Source organism: Pseudophryne corroboree, chromosome 1 (assembly GCF_028390025.1).
Source record: "Pseudophryne corroboree isolate aPseCor3 chromosome 1, aPseCor3.hap2, whole genome shotgun sequence".
Classification (NCBI taxonomy): domain Eukaryota; kingdom Metazoa; phylum Chordata; class Amphibia; order Anura; family Myobatrachidae; genus Pseudophryne; species Pseudophryne corroboree.
In genome coordinates this window covers 835,673,654-835,689,650 of record NC_086444.1, presented here as the reverse complement: position 1 = coordinate 835,689,650, position 15,997 = coordinate 835,673,654, and the positions used below count along the sequence as shown (strand labels likewise).

General features: G+C 40.8%; 1 protein-coding gene across 7 annotated transcripts in view; it reads right to left on the bottom strand.

Annotated features, from left to right (window-relative positions):
* MAPK10 (mitogen-activated protein kinase 10) overlaps positions 1 to 15,997 on the bottom strand; it is a 485,680-nt gene that overhangs the window by 374,513 nt on the left and 95,170 nt on the right. For 3 of the 7 annotated variants that reach the window (XM_063919876.1, XM_063919877.1, XM_063919879.1), the window contains exon 2: positions 14,365 to 14,520. The exons of the other annotated variants lie outside the window; for them this stretch is intronic. The gene's annotated coding sequence lies outside the window, so the exon portion shown is untranslated. The remainder of the gene's footprint in view (positions 1 to 14,364; positions 14,521 to 15,997) is intronic. 7 annotated transcript variants of the gene reach the window in all.

The following is a 15,997-nucleotide window of genomic DNA, read 5'->3' as shown; positions in this document are numbered from 1 at the left end:
GTTGCAGTGAGCCTGTTGCCAGCAGGACTCACTGTAAAATAAAAAACCTAAAAACTTTTTCTAAGCAGCTCTTTAGGAGAGCCACCTAGATTGCACCCTGCTCGGACGGGCACAAAAACCTAACTGAGGCTTGGAGGAGGGTCATAGGGGGAGGAGCCAGTGCACACCACCTGATCCTAAAGCTTTATTTTTGTGCCCTGTCTCCTGCGGAGCCGCTAATCCCCATGGTCCTGACGGAGTCCCCAGCATCCACTAGGACGTCAGAGAAAAAATAGTGCAAAAATAGTGCAAAAATTAAATCAATCAGCAGTAAAAGGTAAGCAGTCTTTGTCTAGAAAGGCTCCATATCAGAGGTTGATAAAAGTCCAGTGTTGGTTTGCAATGAGGGGAATCCGGATAATCCCCCCAGTGTCTTACACACACTCCTTCTGAGGAAGAGCTGAATGCACAAAAATGCGTCACGGCTACTGAGGCCAGTGTGACAGAAGTGGATACTAGGTTTGTTAGATTCCAGATTTCCCTCATTGCAAACAAACTTGGACTTTTACCAGCCGCTGGTATGGCTTTCTAGCAATTGTTGGACTACAGTATTTTGCACTCCATCACGGAGTCATGTATGTCAATGTTTACTACTTTGTATCAGAAGCTGATTTTATTTAATACATTTTATTATCTGTGACAGTATCACACTATATTGTTTTATCTCTCTCCCCATATGCACAAATAACCAATTTATTGAATCCGAGTGCTACAAGAGAGGAATAAAATGTTTCTATTCTATTTATTTCACCGTTTAGCGCCACTGGTTATTGCACACTATCCTGAAACGGGTGTAGTACTGCTGACCGGCGGTCAGGAGACCGCCGGTCAGCTTACCGATGCCGGGATCCCGGCAGCATACCGACGCCGGGATCCCGGCGGGGAGGGGTGAGTGCAGCAAGCCCCTTGCGGGCTCGGTGACGACCTGCGGTCGCCACGGATTCTATTCCCACTCTATGGGTGTCGTGGACACCCACGAGTGGAAATAGTCCCTGTTGGTCGGCATGCCGACCATTGGGATAGTGAGCCGTCGGGCTGGTGGAGGAGGTCATGTGACTGTCGGTCAGCTGACCGGCGGTCACATGAATACCACCCCCTGAAACAGATACTGTACTTGGATCCCTAAGAGACCCTAAGAGATAAAATTATATATATATATATGTATTAGATAGTTTCAGAATTTAAATGTGGAAAAAATTATAATTTCTGGTACCTCAATATACTATTTGTCTAGATTAAAAAACAGAAAAACCATTGCAAGGTTCATAAATATTTTTATAGAAATGAAATTAGCAGAGTAAAGGGTTAACTACAAGTTTTATGAAGCAGAAAAACAGATTAACAACATGTTGCAGCTGTATTCAGTACGCCCCTGTGCGTCTAGCTGTCAAACTGGGATCAGTAAAATGCTGTGTAGCACAGCGGATTACATTGCTATTCTCACTGAATTGTGTCATAATGTCATTTTTGTCTTTTATTATAAAAGGTGAAAGGAAAATTGCAATAATAGTATGGAGAAAAAAAGAATTCCTGCTGTTATATATGAAGGTGGTGTTCAAAAAATGATCATTTGATGTATCTTTTCCCTTTTTATGTTGTACTTTGTGCTTGGTTTGCCCTTTCTTCTTTTCTGTACCCTTAAATTTGAAAACTTTAACTTAAATTATTGATGAAAAAAAAGTCAAATATTGGAAAAAGCTATTTAGTGTTAAACAAGATAATGTGTGACTGGAAAAAAAAGTTAGTGCATGTATAATCTTGGAAATAAAAATGTATCACTCTTATTAGTAATGAAGAAAAGCACTGTAATGCATTGTTTACTGTAATTAGTGCAATTACTAATTTACAATGTAATTAACAGTTTGGTTCATTTGGTTAATTCTCCCATTTTCTGTGCACACTGCAAGCAGCCGTAGACATCATGTTGACAGTCAAAGGTCCCCACCATAACGTTGAATGTCATAATGTTGACAAGGTTAAAATATCAACACCTAACATTTCAGCAAATCGTCGGCACAATAAAAATGTAAATAACACAAACTTTAGGGTTAGTGTTAAGGGGTAGGCTTAAAATTGGGTGTTGGCATTTTGGTCATTTCAACATTCTGTCAGTGTCGCCATTTTGCAAATACAGAAACTTGCTGTATATAATTTGAAAACACAAATAGTGCAATGTAACAAGTTGATATTGATATTGTACCTTGTCTTTCTCCATGGACAGATAAGTGCACTCAGGGGCAAACGCAGAATTTACACAGGGGTTTTTCCTTGTGTGTGTGTGTGTGTAGTAAATTGTTAATCTACTTTTATCAACTTCACTGTACACTGGTGGTTTTAAGAAACTACATACACTATTAGACACTATGTAATTTTTATATACTTGTGACAAAAGAACATCTAATACAAGTTCTGAAATGATGATAAACCCACCAGGGCTCTGCTGTGTCTTTGTATAAATTGTCCTGATGAGTGCCGCCTGTTGATTTGGATCTTATAGCACTCCAATTTAGCAAATACATCACTCAGGATACTTAATAATGCTTGAAACCAGTTTTATGTCAAAATATCTATTTCAAGCATTAAGTATCCTAAGTGCTGTACTCCTCTATTTCCTGGTATATGAATATATATATATATATATATATATATATATATATATAAAAGCAAGCATGGCACTACATATGAGTAAATCCAAAACGGTTCTTTCATGCTTTACTTCAACGTTTCGGGATTTAGAAATCCGTCTTTAGGTGTAATCCCCGAAACGTTAAAGCAGGGGTGTCAAACTCAAATTCATCGGGGGCCGCATCAGCAGTTTGGTCCCCATCAAAGGGCCGGTTGTATCTGTAGGTCTATGTGTCCACTCTTTATTATCATAAATTAATGTCACTGCATTCAATTATTACTGTTTTTTGTAATAATGTAAGTAATAACTAGCTCTGAAAGCAGAAACATAGTCAGAATAATGACAAGTAGATATTCAAATGTACAATTATTGTACAATGTATTGAAAAATGTTTTTTGGTAACAAACATTAATTTTTTTTTAAACATACAAATATTGCCAAACACTGTTTATTAAACATATGGAAAACACAAGGCCATGTGCCCCCTTTTATAGTGCCCAGCCATCTGCCCCCTTTTATAGTGCCCAGCCATCTGCCCCCTTTTATAGTGCCCAGCCATCTGCCCCCTTTTATAGTGCCCAGCCATCTGCCCCCTTTTATAGTGCCCAGCCATGTGCCCCCTTTTATAGTGCCCAGCCATCTGCCCCCTTTTATAGTGCCCAGCCATCTGCCCCCTTTTATAGTGCCCAGCCATCTGCCCCCTCCATTTACTTTACTTACCTTTTACTTCTTTCTTTCTTTTACTTCTTTCTTCTTGCTCCTCTCCGCGGCGTCCGCGCGCTCCTCTGATCCCTGGAGATGTCGGGCGGACGTCACGTGATGACGTCACGTCCGACACCCAGGGAGCAGTGCGGGGCAGGAAGAAGTCGGGCCAGGTCCCGGAAGGTAAGTAAATTTTTTTTATTTTTTTTAACTTGAGCCATTTTTAAAATGAATTTACTCCGTGCAGGCACGGAGTAAATTCATTGAAAAAAAAAAAGGGAAGGCTGGCGGCGGCACCGCGGGCCATCAGACGAGGTCTGGCGGGCCGGATTTGGCCCGCGGGCCTTGTGTTTGACACCCCTGCGTTAAAGTTATACAGCAAAAGAACCTTTTTGGATTTACTCAACTTGTGTTTGTGCTTATCTTGGCAAGGACACGCAGTAAGTTGCTTGGATGCCAGACCTATAGGGATTTATATATATTATATAAAGATGTGTCTTATTGGTAAACGCATACCTAGTACATCTCCCTTTTGGGTATCTGGTACCGGTTTAGGACTTAAACAAACTTGAACTTGAAGGTTTGAAAGACAACTTTAAAATGCTACTGTGGAAATAAGTAATTTCTGACTACGACTGTAGATGTATATTTACTGTACTTAATAGTAATCATTTTTAAATAGATGAAAATCGATCTCATTCAATGTTGTGTTTAGGGCTGAACTGTTAGTAAATGTGTGTTTTTTCCCTGGAAAGAAACATTACATCGATCTAGATCGATTTTCACTGATTTGAAATCAATAAAAATCTATGAAAATCGACCTTTAGTAAACATACCCCTTAGTCCTTTTAAGCAATACAGAGAGTATTTATAAATAAATGTAATACCATGAATTTAGCCATCCGTCTAATCTTACAGTAGTTTCCCTAAGTGTACTAAAATTTGTTAAATTAAACTTTAAAATTTGTGCAGCATTAACAGAGGAACTATGGTGTGCTACCTGTAAATTCTCTAGATATCACTGAGATCAAAAAGACTGTGTACTGTCTAAACATCGCTTTAGGAAAACGAATGAAATACAAGAAAAATAGAAACATGTATAACTACTTTGTCAAGAAAGAAAAGTAGACCAGTTTATAGTCTAATAAGAACATCAGTGTATCTTTCTGCAAGCAGGGAGCGGATACCAATACCCTATGCGAATGGAACCAACTATCTCCCTCCTTGAAGACATTGCAAATTTTGTTTTCTTTGTTGCAATTGCTCTAGGTAATTTGTATCTCTACATCCACTTAATACCTTCACTTTTACATTGAAACTAAAATTGTGCTGTTCCCTAGGTCTTAATAGAATTCTAAAATCCTGGAGCACTTAGAATATCAAAGCTGCAAAAGAGATTTCGGCAGAGACAGCTGTGAATAGATTAACCTCTTCTAAAATATTTCCCAATGAGAAGTTTTTGAAGGCACATGGAGAAGCATTCAGTGTGAAGGTTTTCTTTTCCATAACACTTTGTTCAAGAAAATGAGGCCTTTCACTCCCTGTACAAAAATGCTCACATTGATTATGCCTAAGGAAAGAGTTATTCACTGCACAATAATGGAAGAAAAGAGATTTCACAGAAGAATGAGAAGTGGACTCACTTCAATATACTAGTGCTATGCCTAATACATTGGTGACAAAACTATCCCAAAAGTAAACATATTATTAGGACTAATTTCTCATATTGCTCCCTAATTTAAAATGTCAAAGTTAACCTCAATCATAAGACTTCAAACTGTAAAACAATAATAAATAGAAGCCTTGACTGAGACCATAGTTTGGTATTTGGTCATAGAGGTTGGATGTTTAATAGATTGAATGTCTTCTGAGATCATTTCTACAAATAGAACTTATCTTGTGCCCATACACATAGGACTTTGGCTTTAAAGTAGAAATACATAGTAAAATAATCTAAAAGGAAGGCTGTTTCAATAAATGTTAGGTGTATAATATCATAATATCATACTAAAGTAGCTCACTGCATGCTGCCTAATTTCTTTGTGTAATTAAGCAGACCTATTTTCAACATCCTTAATTAATATACAATCAGAGTAAATAATTTCCTTTTACTTAGACTTCCTATTGCTTTTACTATATGCAATTAATAACATCCACTTTATGAGAAAACAACATTCCCAATCAACAAAAGATTATATTGTATTCCACCTTCCAATGTGTATATTGATGTATGTTGTAGCTTTGTCACTATCAATGGATAACAACATACAGTACATCCAAGGCCATATCTGCTAGCACTTGCTGCTCCTAGCCAATTTAATAAGATAGGCCCAAAATAATTTTTGTAGTCGGTCGCACTATGGCATCAGACTGTCAGTGACTGGCAGTCGGATACAGTTTGGGGGTAGGAAGGTGGTGGCGACAGCCTGTTTCTCCAGAGGCTGTCACCAATAATATCAGTAATGCAGCACCGTATTAGTGCTGTTGCAGCTGCTTCTATGTAAGCGGCAGTGATAATCCCCCAACCACATCTGAATGAGGGCTCCTAAGCGTAGTAATCCAATATCATGGCATGTAGTAAAATATTCAGTATAATTGAAGACGTTGGTCTATTAAATGAACCATGTACTATATAAGAATTTGGCTGAAGGCTAAAGACAGTAACTTTATTAGATGACAGCTTAAAAGGGCTGATCCTCTAGTATAAAACATAAAATAAGCAAATTTCAAGCAGCTTTTCATAATTAATTTCTAATGCACAGATAAAATAAGCATGCAGGCCATAGGGGTCCATTCTTGTATTTATTATTCTGCTTCCTGACTATGTCACCCATGGCTCAGTGTATACATCGCAAAGATAAGGCCTGCTGAAATGTTCAATAACTGAGACTGAGGGCGAAATATAATAATGTGTAAAAATTAGTATTGTGTAATGGTGTATCCTATGAAGTCTCTACTTTTAGTAGTAGGGTCCAAATTAATATACACTAACATTAGATAATTAGGATTATGGCCTACAGTAGGGGATCAGCCCTTTTCAGCTGTCATCTTTAATTTAAAAACCACCACCCCATCCCCCCCACAATTAGAGATTCATGGGCTAAGTGAATATTATACCAGTTTGGGCATAAGATGCCGTAAGAAAACATGACCAGAAAGTTCATGCATTGAAGAAGAGTAGTTTACAGGACACAGACACATACTGTATATAGCTGAGGAAGCCATATTATTAGCAACACGTGAGGGATAGGTGAAACCACCTGATGACCCCTACGATTGGCATCACTTATGAACCGACTTTGATTGGACATAAGTGCATGTGACCCATGCCTGGCGTTAAATAGGTGCATATGCTTCTGGCAGAGATCTTACAATGCGTGAACCACAGCATATTTTTATATACATATATTTACTGTTTTGTATGTGCAGCTCACTGTTAAGTGAACTTAATTTGAAACCAACTGTGCTCGTGCCCTCGTGCCATTGTGCACTGTATAATCAGCATGATCCATCATCCTGGCTTCAGTCAATAGGGGGTTCCAACCTCCCTCACATTAGTTACATGAAGGGGGAGATTAGAAAAAAAAAATGGGTTATACAAAAATAACTAAACCTGTTACATACATTTGGTCATTTTAGTTGAACTGGTTTTCTGAGAAACATTACTCAAGATGAATCTAGACAAAGTGTATGGAAAATAATGTATGACAGTTGAAGATTGAAAAATTAGTCTCAAAATGAATTTAGTTAACATTAAGATAGGTATGAAATTAATCTAAAATGTGACAAAAAAATGACACACCCATTTAAATACAGATTTATCAGAATATAAGGGCAATAAAACATTTGCTTACAAAAAAGTTGCTAAAAATAATGACCATCATTTAAGTAATAACTACATAAATAAGACAACTTATACTTCAAAAAAGTGGCTGCTATTTGTTTTGTATATTTATGTTTTTCTGACAGTCAGTAATCAACTCTGCTCTATCATACGGTGCACCTATCCTTAGATGCCTGGCACGATTTCCGTGCTGTGTACTTTTTCTTCGCTGGGCACTAGGATACCACAATGTTTTTAGGTTGGGGGCGTAGAGGTATAATTTCATTTTGGTGCCCCTAAATAGTTGAATGTCACCCTCTCAGGGGCAACATTCTACCTATCACTCTTCACCCTCCTCCTCCACCATAACTCTTAACATTTTCTCATCTCCCTTCAACCCCAACCCATTCCCCTTCCTTCCACTGATTCTGGATGTATTGTGCTTACCATAGATCAGAGCAGTAACTAGACTTTTTGGTGCCCTGTGCCAGAAAGAGAATTGACCCACCCCCAAATTAATTCTCTAGTCTACTATGCAAGTGCAGATAGCGCAATGAATATTGTCTGACTGCAATGCCACAGGCAATGGGTTCCATGAATGTTGTATAGGTATTAGCAACGGGAGGGATGGGGGAAGGAGACAGGGATGATCAGGAGATGCTGGGCTTTAAAAAGGGGGAAGCTATAAGTGAAAGTAATTAAAACAGATAATTGACAAGTACCACCAAGAGTGCCCCCTACCGTGCACACTCCGTACCACCCTAGTTATGGCCCTGCCATAGAGCAGTGTTTCACAGACTCGTGTAACCAGTGCATATTTTCCTGGTATCTCAAAAATCACAAATCAAATAATTAGTATAACCTTTGGACCATTTAATATGTGTTAGTAAATAACATGCACTGTTAAAGTTCCCTACAGTAAATAAAAGGGGTTCACAACCTATCTTTGGCAAGTACCATACAGCAACAGTGGGAATAGGTCAAGTACCACTTTGCAGAAGGTATGCATTTAAAACATGTAAATATTTGTGATAATCATTCCACATAGCACACTGACCCCTCCACATACTGTAGCTCTCACTCAACAAATAATAAATCCAACTCAAAATATAACCAGATCAATGTAGCCATTGATATAAAATCATAAAACAAATAACACAGTATAGAAGGTATTAAGGAGCTGCCCTCTGTGCTCAATTGATCCTTTCAGGTAATGATCTATGTGACCTCAGCTGTTGTGGCAGCTGTTAATAAGACGCTGGACAGTGGCCCCTACCTTGGTGCAGTGTTGCTAAGGGGGAACCAGAAAATGGCTCCAGAGCAGCTGCTGATAGCAGGTAGCTGCAAAATGGCACACTGTGTAAGTATTTCATTTACGCAGAGCTGCCATGTGTTGGGTAGTCCTAGCTACTGTGAGGTAGGAGATGGTATCTGAGTGGTGTGAGTAAGTATCCGGCTGCAGTGCACAGCATCATACCTCAGAAGAAGAGGCAGCAGGGTAAGCAGGAACTAAGCAGAGAGGTCGGTCAATGATTTACAGATATTGCCATTGGCCAAGGCTTGAGCTTGAGTGCCACCTAGCTTTGCTAATTTTACCAGTGGTATTGCGTGTACCACCGGTTGAGAACCACTGGTATATACAATAAGAGAGTCAGTAGAAAGTGAGTGAGTAGAATGTTAGTGGATAGAAATAAGAGTTGCACAAATGCATACATGTATAGATATAGTGACAGCAATGGAGCCACACAGGCAGAAGAGGTTGCCTTTGGTGTTGAAGCTGGAGGCAGCCTGAGCAGACTGAATCAGTGCAAGGAGCTAGCTCACGTTATGCGGTGGCTCCCACTGCATGGCTCACTCCCAGCCAACCAGTGTCTGGGAGCCACCGTATCCCATGGGACTCCAGCTCTTCTACCATGGCGGAGAGAACCAAAAGGAAACGCAAAAGGAACAAGTGACAACAGGCTCTCTCCATGGGTGAAAGATGGGCACACAAGTGAAGGGGCTTGTACAGGGCCTCCATCTCATGAAGCAGTGTCACTGCACACTACACCCATTATAAATATACCACTGTTAACTCTCCTTCCCATTAGCTGCTACCAGCCAGTGTGAAAATAATCAGCATATCAGCTCTTTTTACAGAGACCTGAACACAATACAGTGTTCTCCCCACGCTTTATTTTTCTGGCAGGCCATCCGGCAAAAGTGCCCTGCCACCCGGCATTCTTTGCCACCGCTGCCACTAACTAAGAGTCAGGCTACAGGTAGCGCCCAATAAAATTTTGCGCCATTCGCAAGCCAATCACGGCTCACGAACAGGCAGCCCATCACAGGCAGCTAATTACAAGCAGTCAAGGAGAATCAATTGCAGCTCACTGCATCATAGCTCCACCCGCTAAGCATTCAGTTGAGCAGACATCTACTGAAGAGCTCCGGCCACGACTAAAGAGGCAAGAAGACATCGTTAGGATGGGCCAGTGGTAGAAGAAGAGTACTGGAGAGTGCTGCAGCCTAAAGAGCTGAATGAAGCTCCCCACTGCAGCCTCTTCCAATGTACAGGAAGGCCTTGGCTACTAGTAACATACCCCCCCTCCCCCCCTTGGGCCCATGGGTGCAAACAGGCCTCAGGCCTGTGGGGCATGTTAGGCAGGCAGAGGGCCCGTGCCACAAATAAGTGACTCTGGACATTAAGTCCAATACACTTTATGTGCTCTAAGGTAGGAAGGCAACAGCCCTGGTTGAGTAACTGGACATTAGGCCCAGTCCACCCTTTAGTATCCGATAGGTTAGGGGGTCCCTGCTGTGTGGCATAATGGGTATAGGGGGCACTAGTATTTGAGTATAATGTGCAATAAGGGGCCATACTGTGTGGGTATAATGTGAATCAGTACTGCTGTGTGGCCACGCCCTTTCCCTGTGAAGTCATGCCCCTTTTTTGCATGAAGGCCCACGCCTGGCTACTACTTGATGCCACCTGGCTGGCAAAATTTTATGGGGAGAACACTGCAATAGAATGCTGTAACAAATGATAATAAAAGCTCAGAGGTAAACACCAAAACAAACATTTAGTTTGAATACAATAGCCCATCAATGCTTATGCTGTCATAGGCTTTACTTAGGAAACTGCACAAATGATTAGTAAAGAATGTATCTATCTCATGGGTTCTCAAACTCGGTCCTCAGGACCCCACACAGTGCATGTTTTGCAGGTAACCCAGCAGGTGCACAGGTGTATTAATTACTCACTGACACATTTTAAGAGGTCCACAGGTGGAGTTAATTATTTCACTTGTGATTCTGTGAGGAGACCTGCAAAACATGCACTGTGTGGGGTCCTGAGAACCGAGTTTGAGAACCTGTGATCTATCTGTATATTTTAAGTGCTAATAAGTCATTTTTGTCTGCATTCATTTTGTCTTATTTTTAGGAATGTATAGTACTTTTTCTGCATGGTACAGTATTGCTTAGTTTGCCAAGAGAAAATACATTTCCCTCCATACAGATACCAACAAACCAAGCTACCCAAAAGTGAAGTGCGATCAACTCGGAATGACCCCCCCATGTGCACTGCAGGTGTGGCAGATATAACATTTTCAGAGAGAATTAGATTTGGGTGGGTTATTTTGTTTCTGTGCAGGGTAAATACTGGCTGCTTTATTTTTACACTGCAATTTAAATTTCAGTTTGAACACACCCCACCCAAATCTAACTCTCTCTGCACCTTTTATATCTGCCCCCCCCCCCCCCTGCAGTGCACATGGTTTTGCCTAACTGCTAACAAATTTGCTGCTGCGATCAACTCTAAATTAGGCCCACTATGTCATAATGTGAATTTGGGATATTGTGTTGTATAATGTGTACTAGCAGCCCTACAATGTGACATAATGTGAACTAGGGCACTACTATGCTTCCAAAATTAACTAGGGCACTATCATGGGGCACAACATTAACAACGGATGTGGAGAGGTGTCTCTCTAAAAGCACTGGGATAGGGGCCCCTTCAAAATGTTGCTATGGGACCGACAAAGTTCTGTCTATTCCTCTCGGAACAGGGGATACCACATCCCCTGTTCCGAGGGGAATAGACAGAACTTTGACGGTGTGTCCCCTTGTCCCAGGGGCAACCAATCGGGAGTTAGCTTTATCAAACTACTGCAAGTAATTGTTTTATTTCATTCTATGGATTACTGCGCACTTGTACTTTTCCACATATTTTTGTAAATGCCCCATAGAGGGTTCTGCCATTCAATAATGATTCAAGACACACTTCTTGTATTAGCACTAATTAGTATATTTTAATAAAAAATAAAATACTGGATATATAACACGTGATTTAAAAAAATGTGTGGGTCTAAATACAAAATAGGGTATGCAGTCAATAAACCTACAGTGTCTAGTTAGACAGTCAATAGGTCACTATGCATTAGGTTGACATGATCAAAAGATTGACATGGTCATTAGGTCAACAGTGCTTATGGTCGACAGGTACAAAAGGTCGAAATGTTCAAATGGTCGACATGCCAGTGGTCGACACACATATGGTTGGCATTAGTTTATTTTTTTTTACTTTTTCATACTTTACCAACCACATGGACTATGACTGGGAATAGTAACATGGCGACTGAAGCGAGCCATGCAAGGGGACGCAGTACTCTAATTGGGGGTTTACGTGCTGAGATGGCAAAAACGGCACCAAAAAAATGTAAAAACTTTGTGTCAACCTTTTCCTGTGTCGACCATTTCACATGTCGTTCTTTTGTACCTGTTGACCTTTTCATGTGTTGACCTAATGACCATGTCGACCTTTTGTTCATGTTGACTTTTTCACTGTCGACCATTTGGTGTCAACCTAATGATTGTAGACCTTCTTACTGCAGAACTATTGAACCATAACCGCAAAATAAAATACAGAATGTAGCCTAGAACCTCCTAAGGAGTGACTTATACCCCTTTTCCACCAGCCAGAATACAACACAGGATATTGTACATGAACGCGCATAACCCGTGTTGCTGGCTGGTGTAAAAGGGCTGAATTGGAATAAGCCGGGTCGACTAACCCGGTATTCCAACTCGGGTAGTTTGCAGGGTTGAACATGGGTAAGCTGTGCAGTGTAAACGGAAGCAACACGTCTCCCGTTCACACTGTATGGGAGGGCGGCGCTGGGAGATCATGTGATCACCCAGCGCCACCGCTGCGTCACTGGCAATGTCACCAACCCGGCAGTATGCCGGGTTGGAAATTGCAGATGGAAATGGGGCTGACGCGGGTCGCAGCCGGGTAGCACCCATGTCAGGCTCCCGGCTGCGACCCGCGTAATTAGATGGAAAGGGGGTATAATCTATCACCTATCTAACACCTAGTTACACACAGAGCCACGATTAGCGAAAAGAGTACCAAACAGAGGAATCCTACTTTGTGTAATTGTTCCACTTTTGTAAAATGAATCAGACCCTTACTACGGCAGTTTTCACCAAAGGGTCAATTTAAGATAGTGGATATTTATAGGAGATCGCTGACAGTAGCTAGTGGAAATGGACTTTTCAATGGAAAATTCATTATCTGGGACAACCTCTTCAGCCATTGGAAATATTGTAGGTGGTTACTATTTTATTCATAGCTGTGTCAGGATCAGAGCCGGCCCTAACCAATATGATGCCCTAGGCAAGATTTTGGCTGGTGCCCCCTAGCACCACCGCTGGTTCTGCCTCTGACCTTGCACCTCTTTCCCAGCACCATTACCCCTCACCCATAGCAGTCCTTGTACCCCCTATATTTTAAATAGGAACAGTTCGCACATTTGACGCACAGCCCAAAAAGGGGCATCTTCTTGCTGGGAAGGGACATGGCCACACAATAGTAACCCCAATTCCAATTACGCCACACAGTACTGCAACTTTATTCACATTTTATCTTGCGATAGTGTCCATAATTCATTACATCCCACAGTAGTATCACTTTACCTTATAAACGTTACTCCTCACAGTAGAGCCCCTTATTCACATTACATCACACTGAATTGCTCCTTATTCACATTACACCACACCTTATTGCTCTTTATTCACATTAGACAACACAGTAGTGCCCTTTCTATTTGCAACGCCACATAGTAGAGCACCTTATACACATAATGCCACACATTAGTAATGCATTTATACACAATTCCACACAGTAATGCCCCTTACACATGAGACACATTAATGTCCTTATAAACATAATGCACCTTACACATTATGACAACCTTTATTAATGCCCTTTTACACATAATGTCCCTTACACATATGCCGCACATTATTAATGCCCTTATACACATAATGACACACATAGTGCCCCCTACACATTTGCTGCACATTATTAGTGCCCCTATACACATAATGACACACATACAGTAGTACCCTGTTACAAATATGCCGCACATTATTAATGCCCTTATACACATAATGACACACATAGTGCCCCCTACACATTTGCTGCACATTATTAGTGCCCCTATACACATAATGACACACATACAGTAGTACCCTGTTACACATATGCCGCACATTATTAATGCCTTTATACACATAATGATACACATAGTGGCCCTTTACACATACTGTATGTTGCACATTATTAATGCATTTTTACATGACACACATAATGCTCCTTACACATATTCTGAACACTACTGCACAACCAACCCACTCACATGCACACAGTACTCACACTTCCACTAACACTGTGACCTCTGCCTCTGCTTAGATACAGATGTGTCCTCACAAATCTTGCATCAATGCTAACGTCGGGCACTTTTTTTTAATGAAAATGCATCTTATTTGCATTGCTATGTGGCTAGGATGCACAAGCAGCTTCTGCTGATTAAACTGATATGCAGCATGCCAATATACTGTGTGAGACTGTGGCTGTATCTGCATATGAAATGCTACATACAGAATATAGGCATGCCGCATATCATTTTAATCAGCAGAAGCTGATGATGCCCCTAGGCATATCAAATGCCCTAGGCAATTGCCTAGTTTGCCTATGCCTGTGGCCGGCTCTGGTCAGGATGAAGTCTTTTTTTGCATTTACATGAATTTTTTATTTTCTCCTAAAAATCTGGATAATTTTACAGCAACTCTAAATTGTTTTATTTAGCAAAATCAAGTAAAGATTTAATCATTTTGTGCAATAACATACCTGCAGATGACCTTTAAACTGAAGGTTGAATTTTTCAGTTCTAAGCAAATACTTTCACTTGCACATATCTTAGTGTATTGAATCTGATCCCTGGATGCCTCACAGAGATATCAGAAGGGGACGAAGAATTGATTTTCGGTGGATGCAGCCCTGAACCTATGCAAACAGAAACAGTGATACTTTCGGGATGAAATAATTCCCATAGCACTTTCATGTTATTGACACTCTTTTTATTATTAACACAAGAATAAGCATTCTATCGATTAATGTTTAGTCCTGTAGCACAGGTAGCTGTAAACCTCACATACCAGGTCTAGTCACCTGCTGTTATACACCTGCAACTTAATTACTAGTGATAGGTGTCAACTCCATATCAGAAAGATGAAACAAAAGTCTGCAACAGTTCTAGAACTATGCCTAGTACTGTATATATACTGTAGAAACAATGTCAGATAAGTGTTGTAACTGTAGCTAAAGGCACATTGGTTGGACAGCACTGGCTTATGACATTAAAATATTACATTATTATGTGGAGCAATTCACGATCCTACTGCTGAATAAAGCGAAGTTTGAGTCTAGTGGATCCTTGCAACTCAGCAATGACAGGTTACTGGTAATGATGATCTAATGGTAGCTTGTATAACTGTCAAAGTCGAAAAATATTGCAGTACACACATCACGTACAAACTACACACAGATGGCCTCCGTGCGCGTACTTTGCCGTGCGTGCACATATTCGCAATTTGCGTATGGTCGCTCCCACGGTCCTGCGCATTAGCGCGTGGTATGAGTATTTACGGTAGAGTTTGTGAACGCATGGAAAAGCCATCAAAACACATTACATATTTAATCCAAATAGTGCACAATGTACACATAGTCTCCCTGCACCGCACCAGCAAGTTACAACAGTTTAAATGGTATCAGAACAAAGGGATTCACCTTTACAGGATAGGAGGGGACAGAACAAGGTTAAAAGGTGGTGTTTGGTATCCAGCTGTAGGGTATTTTAAGGGCAATATTCCGGTGTTGGTTTGCAGAAGGTCGCACGTTCCAGCGAATAGTTATGCGCAGGAGCAGAATATAGATATAAACTGTATTTACTGTACATTTGGTATGCGGCGGGAACCCAGAGGAGACCACCCACAAGTGCATCTGGAACAGACATCGCCCACCTATTAAAACCAACCTATGACCTCTCCTGTACTGTAAATGACCATCCCTGTGTCCAATGGACAAAGAGATTACAGTATCCATTGTGTTAAGTTTTGGAAGATTGTATAAAAGAGCCAGCTGCAGGCCTGATCACACACAGACTCAAAAGGTCATCTACCCAGATGACTGAGGACCAGACTGGGAAGCGCGGCGAAAACCAAACACGTATGTACCATTGACTGTAGCCATTATTCTTTTGTATTGTATTGCTTTGTTATTGTAACCCCCTTTCAGTAATAATATGTTGTGGTGTCGGAACCCGGCATTTTAAATACAAACTGGTGTCGTGTTTTCCTTTCCCTGCTAAGGTTATAAGTGTATTACTATCACATGTATATCTGTTAAGGGTTCACGGAGTATATTTGGGTGTGTACGCACTGAGTGTACTTTGTACAGCCAGCGCGGCGTTTGTACGCAAAGT